This window comes from Rhagoletis pomonella, unplaced genomic scaffold (genome assembly GCF_013731165.1).
Source record: "Rhagoletis pomonella isolate Grant_MI unplaced genomic scaffold, Rhpom_1.0 Rhpom_scaffold_00001, whole genome shotgun sequence".
NCBI lineage: Eukaryota > Metazoa > Arthropoda > Insecta > Diptera > Tephritidae > Rhagoletis > Rhagoletis pomonella.
In genome coordinates, this window is record NW_023458555.1 from 8128596 (window position 1) to 8139573 (window position 10978).

At 37.6% G+C, this 10978-nt stretch overlaps 1 protein-coding gene and 1 long non-coding RNA gene across 15 annotated transcripts in view; one reads left to right on the forward strand and one right to left on the reverse strand.

Annotated features, from left to right (window-relative positions):
- The window catches only part of LOC118737837 (trithorax group protein osa), a 31198-nt gene extending 25517 nt beyond the window's left edge, over positions 1-5681 (reverse strand). For 12 of the 14 annotated variants that reach the window (XM_036468632.1, XM_036468704.1, XM_036468727.1 and 9 more), the window contains exon 1: positions 5372-5681. The gene's annotated coding sequence lies outside the window, so the exon portion shown is untranslated. The remainder of the gene's footprint in view (positions 1-5371) is intronic. The other 2 variants (XM_036468649.1, XM_036468641.1) reach the window with 1 other exon arrangement.
- Positions 5682-7986: 2305 nt separating this feature from the next.
- Positions 7987-10459, forward strand: LOC118737914. Its single transcript, XR_004992856.1, has 2 exons — positions 7987-9430; positions 9840-10459. It is a non-coding gene; the product is annotated as an uncharacterized LOC118737914 (long non-coding RNA).
- Positions 10460-10978: the final 519 nt, after the last annotated feature.

The window sequence follows — 10978 nt, forward strand, 5'->3', positions numbered from 1 at the left end:
TAACAAACGGGTTTGTCAGTCAATGGGATCAAATGACTCCTATCCGTTGTTGGTGCAAAAGCAACAAAGTTTTTGGAGTAGTCCCGACTGCAGTCTTTTTAGACAGTTGCAATATTATTATTTATTTATGTAAGTTTGAAGCACATCAATAAATACGAATGCCTTTAAATAAAAGTTTATGTATTTTTAATAAAAGTCACGAAATACAAATTTAGGCAAATAACTGACAAAAGAAATATCGGAAGTTGAATATGAACAGTCCGTTTGCATTGGTCCACATAAACTAGTCGTCAGATCAAAATTATAAGTAGTCGACTACAGTTCCGGACCTAGGACATAAAGTACTTCATCTTTGCTGTACATTTTTTTTTTTTTTGAAGAAATATCTTTAATGTTAGTCCAAATGTTGATATGGAATCGAAGAGGGAGCGGTTCTCCTTAGTTAGCTAGTTAGTACACACACATTTATGCACACATGGTATTTACAACTTTAACTTTGGCATGGGGTTAGCAAAATTCCGGGTACTGGCTGCTACGTAGGGTTGTTGTTGTTGCTTTTCTCCAGTGATACATTTTGATATAACTAACTTATAATAAAATAATCACGAAGGCTGCTTGAAGATGTCAAGCAGACAATATCGACTAGAAGGAAATAACCAAAAGAGCAAAAGTAAATTAAAATAACACAAAAAAAAGCAAGCCAGACTACAGTAAAAGTATAACGACTATAATTTATTCTCCAACCCAGCAAGCAACATACAATAAATAAAAAAAAAATGCCGCTATATGCAAGAATGAAGTTCGTGCATACACCCACAAGTTATATAAATTTATTATATACAAACGGTGATTTTATCAGATTTTTTTATTTTTTTCCATTCTACTTTTAATTGCTGCGTCTTTTGCCATCGACAAGATAATTGCCCTACTTGCGCGCATTCAATTGATTTAGTGGTAGTCACGTGCCGTTTAAAACGCCGACCGACCGGCACAATCATAACATTACACATGTAACAATGTAAACAAAAGGGCAAGCAGATTTATAACAAAAAAAAACAAAAAAAGTACAACTACATACATGTGTACAACTGGTATGTCAAGTATGCATTACGTTACAAAAGTGCCGGTAATATTTTGAAGTGTCTAGGAATATTCCTTTACACAAACAATAATGGTTTCTTTTCAATATGTATATGAAAATGAAAATTTATACATTGTTTACTTCACAATGCACGTAGGTATAAATACATACATACATATATGAACATACATACATACATATGTACGTAGAAGAACAAGTGCATGTGTGCATTCAAAGATGTACCCTGTTTCCAGATAACCACATTCCCCAGTTTTGCCTCCAATTACAATGCAGATTTGTAAACATCTACCGATGATTATCAGCTGTGTTTTGTTTACAATATTTATTGCGTGCGATTTAAATTCTCCAATCTCGCATGGTTAGTGTTTAAGCGTTTCAAAAAGTAGAAAAAAAATGCGAAACAATGAAGGAAGAAAAAAATTATTCATCACCCGAACTCATTCATGGTCGATTCCACGTTATCGTCGGACCCAATTCAGCACTCCTTTAAAGATCAAATTGTTGCGGTGGCAACGTGCTGCTGCTTTAACAGTGGCTAAGTAGGAACGTAAAAAAAAAAATTATAAATTCGACTTTGAGCATAAATGAAGCAGGCAAATCTTTCAAAAAAAAAAAAACTTAACCAAACAATTATTTAATGCTAATTGCAAAAGTATCGGAATGACTCTTGGATTTAAATAATCAACAATAGCAGCATGGGGCATGGTGCGAGGGCGACAGGAAAAAGTATAAGCGCCTCTTTACATGTGCCCGACGACGGCGATAGTAGCACGTGAATGTGATGTGAATGTAAACAAAAACTTTAGCTATTCACACATAAATATCAATTAAGCAAATACATACTTTAAATGAACATACATATGTACTAATAAAAGTATTGCGGCATTTTGTTTTTTTTTTGTGGGTAGATGATTTGGCGTGGTGGTCCCTCCTCGTATGGTACCAAAAAAAAAAACAGATAGTGCGTCAAGGCCAAAGAAATAACGCTAAATGTGATGTCTATCGCTGATACTACCGAGACACATTTCTCAGATCAGGTGAAATTTACAATGGTATGTAGCCATTAAAATGCGTATGGAATAACTGTAAGCCAACAACGTTGTACGGTGGGCTTTTAAGCAAACATGAATGAATGCCAACCTATAAAATTAAATAGGCGAATACGAATCAAAAATTTGGGGAAAACTCAGACTTAGTTTTTGTGTTTGGGAAAAATACATATATGTACAAATTCACTACAATATGTATTCAAAATCATTCAATGCATGATAAAGTCCAAATTTTAATCAAAACTCCCATAGGTTGAATGGAAGAAAGAATAGGAAAATTAAAAATGTGGTTGGAATATTGACGACTTTGGTGAAGACAGCATGCAGTCGCGGGTACGCTGGCATAAAAAATTTTTAGGTCGCGTAAATGCAGCTTGAATAGTGTGCCTCAAAAGAAAACCTTAAAAAAAAGCATTAAAAATGAGAAATCATAAGTTCGAAGGACACAAAAAAGTGAAAAATGTAAAAAGATTTGCAAAGACAGGTTTAACGCACGCCTCTTTACATAAACCAACACTCTTGACTGCTGACTATACATAAATTAAACAAACAAACAAACAAAAAAAAGAGCAATGAAAACAACAATGGGCCGGTGATGAATACGCAGACAAATGAGGTGGCCGGCTGGCTGGCGGTTGGGTCGAGTTGAATCGAAGACAAACAAATAAGCAATCAGAAGAGGAGTCGCGAAGTCATGCAGCCGGACGGACGGATAGATGGCGGAACTGAGGTTGGAAAATATATCTACTACGTTTGCATGTTTGTTGGCGATGAAGTTGTTTGTCAAATGGTAATGAAGATGAGTTGATTGCTTGCTGTTTTTTTTTTTTTTTTTTTTTTTTTTTTGTTCACCAATAACAAAGACTTACGAAGAACGAAAAGAACTGAAAATAAAAATTATATGCAGTTGTGGGTACTTGGATAAAATTAAAAAATGGAATCGAGAAGCAAACAAGAAAGCGCAAAGAGCACTAATCATTTGCACTATAAAAACAAATATTAAAAATGCTCAGTAAGATAACAAAGGAAGAAAAAATAAAAAGCGCGCTTATGATAGCGACACTAGGTCATAATAAAAAAAAAACATGTATGTAAAACCAAATAACTAATCGAATGTTAGCATGAAAAGATTTACACAAACAATAGTTTTGTGGTTCAAATATGTAAGGCGGAAAAACACAAATCGGAAAAGAGGTACAACAAAATTTTAAGGCTATAAATATCAAAAAGAGGTAAAACTGCTTATATTTAAATGTACATAAGTATTAATTATGTTGAGGCCCGTTTTTATTTGAAGTTTTTTTATGACGGAGCAACAATAATGTTTATTGTCTTGAACAAAAATAATAGCAAGAAAAAAGTACGACAATTCGATGACATAGTATAGTACAAACTAGAAAACGAGTTAGCTAATTTCCTGAAAACGTTGTCAACAAAACAAAACTGACTTTCAAACGTTGATTGAGGTAAAGTAGCCTGGTTGTCTGACCTGGATTGATTGTTGATGTTGATGCCGGTTGGTTGATTCGTTATAGCCCGACCACAATGAAAACGACGAGCTACGGACCACAGCTGTCAAATTATTTTAACACCTACTCTTATGTAGATAATTAGTTATTATGGCGACGACCGGGCTACGCGACGACTGTGGTTGTGGCCAGATTAGATCTATTTCCATTTTTCTGGCGACAGATAAGGTTCTTTCTCTTCTTTTATTCTTTCATACAAATTCAGGATGTCGCTGCCGCATTCAAAAAAAAAATAATGTTGTCATCGACAAAGCGTTTAGATATGAAGATAACAAATTGGAAGTTGTGGCCCGTAGCCCGTCGGTTTTCAATGTGTTCAGAACTTTACGAGTTCGCAGCGCGACTAGACAAATTTGACAAGCGGCGGCTTGGGAACCAAGCGCGCACGCAGAAAAACTTTTTGCCGAATTCACAATTACAAATACATAAAAAACACATACAGTATTCCACGCTTAACTGACCCTCGATTAGTTTGTTTCCCAGCATAATTCGTTAAAAATATGTGCCATTGAAAAAATTGTATCCCTTCAATTACCCACTATGAAAATGAACAAACGAAGCGAATACAAAAATCTTACACATAACATATGAAAAATTTCAGTGGAATTGTTAGCGAATGAGCAACAACAATGCTAGTAAATGCCAACGAAAAAGGCAGTGGCGTAAAGATTTTAAAACTTTGTTAAAATACATACATATGTACGTACATATGTATATAAAATATAAATTAAAAAAGAAAAAAAAAACATGAAAATTTAATTTCGTAATGGTAATCAAGGGAAAAAATAATAAATGAAAGTGATGAAAATGAAAAAAAAATAAATAAAATGAAATCTACATCAGAAAAGAGAAGCACAAACCGAATTAAAACACTAAACGCTGAAGCAACGCTGAATAACCAAATCAAAGAAATCGTCAGCAATGAGTTGGTTAGCAGCAGTGACGTTTCAAATATGTACATATGTACATATATTTTATTTAATGGTGGGTTATATGGCACATTTGCCGAGGTAAATATATTCGGCAAACAGTCAGTTCAAAGTCAGCTGTCAAAGTCAAATTTTTTTATGTCAAAAGTCATGCTCGTTTATTTAACTATTTCAAAACGTTTTGCATAATAAAATAGTTTTTATGTACATAAGTATGAAGAAATAAATTTCCAAAATTTTGATTGTGTAAAAAAACGGCACGATTTTTATTGATTCCATCGGCAATTTGTGTTCAACGACTTGTGCCCGTTTTCTGATACCCTTGAAAACCAAATGACCTTGAGAAGATATTAAATCGCTTAAATGTACCTTACTTTGCTTAAACCGACTTATGTACATAGATCTGAAACGCTCCTTGCGAAATGGCGAGAAAACTATAAAAATAAGAACACGAAAAAAATTGTATGGACCTCTTTCAACAAAGCAGTAACCATCTATCCTAGAATAACTCTAAAGCATATCGATTCTTATTCCATTGCATTTTTTATTTTTTTTATTTTTAACATTTCTTTCTTTATGTTTTCGTTTCCCGATGAGCAATTTGAAAAATTTGTTACACTGTGCCAATGACGATAGCGAAAACAGTCGATAACAGAACGGCGCGAAATCCACGCGGTGAGAGACGTTACAACGAAGCGACGTGCGGTATGGTGAAATGAGCATTCGCAACGAGCACCTACACAAAATTAATGAGAAGAGTACCGTCGAGAAGACACGACCAGAATTTTGACGACATTATTCAAGCATAAAGATAATAAAGCAGCAAATTATAGTTAAACACTCGCGGTTAAGCATTACGAGTATGCAAATCAAGATATACAAAACTTGAGCAGACTTTATCGAATCACTTTTTCGAAAACATTAGCCGAAAGCGATGAATACGATGATTTCGGCACAAATCGACCGTTTTGAACGTTATATATACGCGTACACTATATATTATGACAAATCGAGCAAATATAGCGGCAGGCATACCGTTGATTTTGCCTGCTGCCACCACTGACACTAAAAAATATTTCAGTACCGCAGCGTATAGAGTGGCTGGCTTTTGTGGGCAAACAAGCAAGTGAGTGAGCAAGGCAGCGAGAGCGAGCGCTCGAGCGTGCGATGGATGGGCGAACGAACGACGGAGCGGCGATGCAAAGTACAAACGCGCGGACCCCGAACAAACAGCAAAGCGACAGCGCGACTTATAAAGGGTGTGGAGCGGCATTGGGGCGCTGCTAATTGACTATCGGCTCGCGATGCGCTGCGACTGGGACGGGTGGCGGGGGGAGTGGTGTAATTGCTTGCTGAGACGTTGGAAGTTCTGGGTTTGATGCAATACGAATTGAATGCTACAAATGCTCACAATCGGCGTGCTTAATGCGTCCGTTCAAATTGTTGTTGGCTAATATTATTTGTTGTTCCTTTTTCATACATACATATGTACGTTTGAGCAAGCGCACAGAGAATTGGAATTAATTTCGCCTACCGCACTTTACCTATCGTCTCAACGACTCGAACGATAACAAAACTAAAGCCAAAGTTTTCTTCAAAATACCAGCTAAAGTTTTGTAGCATTATTAAAAAAAAAAAAAACAAAAAAAAAACACTTTAAAATTCAAGTCTTCAAATGGTGCAAATCGCGCGAACGATCGATGAAAAAAATTAAAAGCAAACGCATTTTAAGTTGCGCATATTTAAACAAAATTATCGTAATTTTCGAAAGCAAAGCAAAAACGTTAAAAATAAATAACAAAAATGACCACAACACAAACAGAAAGAGTAAATAATCAACCGCATGGGGTCGTGGCTATTCATGGCATATCACAAAACAATGTAGAATAAATAGAAAAATTAAAACATGACGCACACAGCGCCTCGCGGTTGGGCTGAGATAGAAGGGGGCAAAAGGAAACACAATCTGAAAACACCGCACAGTCATAAATAAATACTTCTTACCCTCATAGAACTACATACATACATATGTATGTATGAATAAGTTAGTATAAAATATAAATTGTTAACCACTAAGAGGATTATAAAAAGCGAATGTGTTCAGGCAGCTACCGTAGCCGGGTGGTTAGAGATGCGTACTAGCACTCGGTAGGACGCAAATTCGATTCCTAACCCGAGCAGCATGGAAAATTGTCTAGAAGCAAACCATCGGGTTTGAGCAGAATCGAGCGGATGGTCAAAAAAACAATAGAGGCAGTTAGAGCAACTTAGTTCACAAATCTCATGAAACACTTTTCAGGCAGAAATTCTCAAAACGGTTGCTTGCTCTATGCTGCTCCAGTTCCACTTCGCGCAGGCTCATGAAACAAAAACTAGACTAAGTTAGAGCAAGAAAAATGTTCATGAAAGACAATCTTTTGAGATATCTTAACCTGACGTAACCTAGAGCAGCTCATTAAACACAACTAATAATTCATTCGATAATCGGGAGTTGATCCTCACGATATGGTGTGAAAAAAGAACGATTCGTCTGCAGAGGACTGCTTATAAAAATTAGTCCACCGGCAGTATTCTAGTCGGTTTAAACATAACCAAGACGATTGCAACCTAATCAACAACGTAAAGCAATACGAAGGTTCAAATAAGGGGAACACATGAAATAATTACAAAAATGATTGAAAACAAATGCGTAATTTTGCTCACTAAAACTTCAAGGTTGTCCGGTGTATACCTACCACTTTAGGTTCTGGTCAAAATTCTCCAACAATAACTATCCTGGTATTAAAAGTAAAATTCTAAGTGCGACGAAGTCTCATCCTTTGGGGATCCTCCATCGCTATACATCCACATTTTATTGCATTTCGGATCATTCTCTATTCGTCTATTAACCCTTACCGTCGGCTTCAAATGGTATTTTCCTATGATCTTGAGCCAAACGCATTGTGTCTTGTGCTACTTTGTATTCACCCATCAGATGATTGCAAATAAATCTCTAATCGTTATTCGCGACAAGCAAGCCCATCCGTCACATGAGATTACCAAAATGTTATCATCAGGGGGGCTGGCTTTCGGCAAATGCCACAGCCACCTGTTGAATCTTTCAGCAAAAATAAAACAAACAAAAAAAAAAAACGGTCAACACGCAATGAAGCATACTTTGGTGAGACTTTCATAGATGCCACTCCCACTTGCAAATTTTATTGCCCACTTGCATATCTCATGCCAACCAACCCAGTAAAAATGTCGACCACCACCACAACCAGCCTGCCACTTATCGCAGCGACGCCTGCAACCGAGCACACAAAACGCCAAAAAACACTCAGCAGCAATGGCGAATTCCCCCCCCCCCCCCGTCAGCCGTATTCACAAACACCAACCATAAAAAACTATAAATGACAAGTCGATTAGAAAATTTTCAAGCAATCTCAGGGAAAAAGTAAGCCAGCGGCGGCAGAGTACAATCGCTAATAAAATGAAAAAAAAAAACAAAAAATGGGTATCGAGTTAAAGGAAAATTAAGAACTCCAGCCAGTCAAGCTACTAGCAACGAATTCGATGAACGAACGAAGTGAAAGGAACGTCGTGTAGGAACATTCAAAAGGCTGACAACTCGAAATGAATTACGACGAGAAACAGCATTGGCAAGCGAATACTTCAAAACGAAAGATATAGCAAAGCAGAATAAGTGAAACGAATGTAAAATTCTAGAAATGTTCAAAATGTATTATCTGGCCACCTTTTGTGCCCTCGCTGATCCCCTGCTGCATGCATTCATAAGAACATATGTATGTATGTACATGCACTGGGTGTATATGCATGTGAGTGTATATGTAAGTTGTTGTATGTGTTGGCAAACTGCGAGATACGAGTATACTTTTAGTATCTGAAGAAATGAAATTAAATAAAATAAACCAAATGTTTTACGACGGCCTGCCAAGGGACGGGTACAAAGAAAGGACGGACGAAAATAACACTGTATACTATACATACAGTGAATAGAACACCAGAACACCAAGGAGCGAGCAAGCGAAGCAACTCAAGACTCAACTGTTGGCAGTTAAAAGTGGTGGAAGTAATGCTGGTGTGGTGTGGTGTGGTGTGGTTGTTTGACGTTACTAGGAGGGCGAGCATTCTAAATGTGCGATTACTTATGGTGCTGAAGAAAAAGAGCCACAATGAAAACAACAATCTCGAATAGCCATAGCCATAGTCGTCGTCGTCGTCGTCGTCGACGACGTGGTTGCCGCCGTTGACGATGACAAAGGCGTGTAGATAAGAAACAGAAGCGAACACAAAGCACACAGAGCACACAATCGTTGTGTACCTTCATGCATGTTGACTAAACGTAGAGCGCTGGCTGGCTCATGGTTCTTGGCTCTGGGCTGTGTCGTGGCACAGCACGGCACGAAACACGACGCAATCAAGGGAGCATAATAAAAATGCGGAGGCAAGACAGTGGTAGGTATTGCATTTAAGTATAGTGTGTGAAGTTGTGCGGCTTCAAAGCGATTTGACAGCGACGAACGACAGAACAAACAGACGGACGGCCGGATGGCCGGTCGGACGTGACCGACTGTCGCGGTAGAAGCTTTGAACGACAACATCGAAAACACAAACACCGGGGTTTGCTGGGTTGAGTTGCTCGGAAAGAAGCATTAAGTGAACAAACAGAATCGAAGTGACAGACTAGCAAAACAAAGGAGCGGATGGGCGGCGAAGAACAATATGCCACATAGACGGCGGCACAGTCCGACCGACGAAGAGAAGACACAACCAACAAGCAATAACGACGATGTGCTGCTTGGCTAGCACCAAAGCAAAGTATTTAGAGTCTCAACAAATATGTAGAGTCTCAGCCAGGGAAGCCAACTCGTGGGGAATTCCCCGATCACAAATCTTTCTAAAAAATCTAATTAAAAAGCTCGCAATTTTAACGAAAGTTTTTTGAATTTCTTTTTAATATTGCACACAGTTTGAAACTTGGATTTATACGGGTTTTGTTAAAGAATGAACTAAAAAAAAAAAAAATGAATAAAAAAAAATTGCGAAAACTTGTCAAGATACATACAATTTCATTTTTTTTTTCTTTTTTTTTTGAATAAGGAGATATCTATGTGTGGGGAATTTCACGAACTTTAGGGCAATTCTAAAAAATGAGTTGGCTACCCTGGTCTCAACTTTGATATACAAGCAACCAACTCTAACCAAGAACAAGCTGACTCCACAATAGCGCAAGCACAGAGAACATCGAACGAACAATGAAAGACACACACAAGGGAATGGTGCAGATGGGTTGGGTTGTTGGTGAGTTAGCTGGTGACTGTTTCGACAGCAACGATTCAACCAACAGCCACTTTAACGAAAAAAAATTTAATAAATTAAAACACAAACAAAAAATCCAAAGACAAGCAAACTTACGAAACAGAGTCATCGACGAACTAGAAGACGGCTACAACGACGGCGGCTATACCCAGGGAACGACGATGACTTAGCAACTACATTCAACCCAACACACAATACGAAGTCAAAGTCAGCAAAGCGGATTCGAAATTGTATTGAAAAATATCAAAAAAAACATACATACATACTACATACTTGGAAATATTGCTGAGCAAAGAGGAGCGCAAAGCAAAAAAAAAACAACGCTGTAGAAGCAAGCCAACGAATGAACAAACGAACCAAATAGAACCAGTGAGCACAGCACACACACAAACAAAACATCAGTAACGAGTAAAATAATAATACGACTTATAAGAAAGAAAAACACATTTTTTAAGCGATAGCAAACTCGGCAACAGAAACAGCAGAAATCCAGCGCGAAAACAACGGCCATAATAAAAACAAAAACAAGACTTAAATATGTACAATAAAAAATGAAGTTTTTTTTTTTTTAGACAAAACGCAGAGCTCAAAAGAGTTCTCAGTATAAGCGGGCGTATGACGGTGAATTAATGCGCTTGAAAATGGGGCGAGCAGCAGAGAACAAAAAAAATAAATAAAATAAAATAAAATAAGAAAAGAACAAAGTGACGGACTGGAGTACTGTGTGGGTTGTGAGACTTTGCAAATTTATGGAAGGGAAGCACCCTAGTGCTAGTGCCATGGACGTGGCTGGCTAAAACTTATGTAGGAATTGCAGCAACAAGAAAAGTTACTGTTTTCAGCAGCTGAAACTTACAAATATGTATCTTCACAAGGCTAGGCTAGAAGATAGACGCGGGGCGGGTGTACAATGCACATTGCTTTAGTTGTTACTTAGTAGTGCGGCTGCGGGAGAAAAGGATTCCATGCATATAAGCAGTGAAAGGGGGGCTGGCTGCTACTATTATCTTGAAAGCAGATCAGAAAGTAGCAAAGGGAGGACTGAAG